This window comes from Penaeus monodon, chromosome 32, assembly GCF_015228065.2.
Source record: "Penaeus monodon isolate SGIC_2016 chromosome 32, NSTDA_Pmon_1, whole genome shotgun sequence".
NCBI lineage: Eukaryota > Metazoa > Arthropoda > Malacostraca > Decapoda > Penaeidae > Penaeus > Penaeus monodon.
Genome location: NC_051417.1, coordinates 15,591,969 through 15,593,361, shown reverse-complemented (window position 1 = coordinate 15,593,361; position 1,393 = coordinate 15,591,969).

Sequence of the window (1,393 nt, the reverse complement as noted above, 5' to 3'; positions counted from 1 at the left end):
TTCTGCCGGGGTTAACTATACCAAAATGTTTGAGAGTCCAACGCCAACCCATGAACCATGAGTTATCAAGGCGCAGATCCATGACCAGCGGATACCACAATTAATATATTTAATATATAAGGTAATGGAGTGTCATCTAGGGAATCTTAAATCCATCTAAGTAACAAAAACATTAGAAAACTATTGGTCTCGTCTATTAAGTTGGGTCTTCCTTTTAGGTTTAAGGAGGCTTGTCAAAATCTGTTTGGAAACTCTTGTGTTTTCGATGTCCTAAAAGCTTCCTCCCGTAAGGCTCTGAAGCCAAAACTTTTGGTTATTAAACTTTCACTTTATGTTTAATCTGGTCACTTAATCTCTTATCAAATATAAGGAGACCAATAATTGAAGCAATATCGTTCTTCTAGACGTAACAATTTTCTCGGATAGTTTGGTAGAACTATGTTGATAATGACCAGTAAGACAGCAACAGCTTCATTCATTTCGAATAAGTAAATGTACGTCTCGCGTGTTAACTGAACACGAATTCCTGAGCGTGGATAATTAAAGAAAAGCTCGTTTCGAAAAGAAGTCATTTTGGAGTCCGTTTGTCTGTACTATGCATATATACATACATAGCCTATCTTTCCAACTTACCTTTTCCGCTTTCTCTAAATCTTTCATTTTTATCTTTTCTTCCATACCGGTAATTTCTCCTATCCTCCTCCCTTTTCGCTTCACGAGAAAAGTTGCAGGATCCCACCTTAAGACTGCCACAAATCTCCTTGACACGTGTTGGCGCAAGGAACCCAAACACCTGTTAATGGTGCCATTATTTTCCGGAAGTGGTAATCCTCACGACCAACTGTTTGCGGGATACGAGGACCGGCAGCCATCTGTTTCCCTGTACTGCATGGAAAACAAGGGCTCCCATTTTATTTGTTGATCAGCTAATTGTGACCCCGTAAAAGAAAGAGAATTTAGCGTTAGGTTTCAGAGTGAGACGCGTGAACACATCTTTTTCCTTTGATTACGAATCGAGAAAACGGACTCGAAGGAAAACGGGAAGAGAGAGATAGTGAAAAAAATATATAGCAATGTCTCCACTCATAAAGCTTTTACCTCCAGAGCGTAAAAGTCGCGAAGGCTTAGTGAGGTCATTGCAGAGGCTGTAACCCCGGGTAGAAAGTGTGCTGAGACGGCCATCCTCCCTCGAGTTTCCAGCTCTTATTTTAGCGTTTCTATCTGCTCCTGAAAACATCGCTGGTGCTAATTGTGCCACCTTGAGATCGCCAGGGAAGGAAACGTTGGTTTACTGGGATTTGAAACTTTCATTGCAGCCTTATGTAATTGGATGTCTCCTACCTAGACGTCATATACTTTATCTGTAGAAGAAAAACTTAAGGAAAGTGAAGGT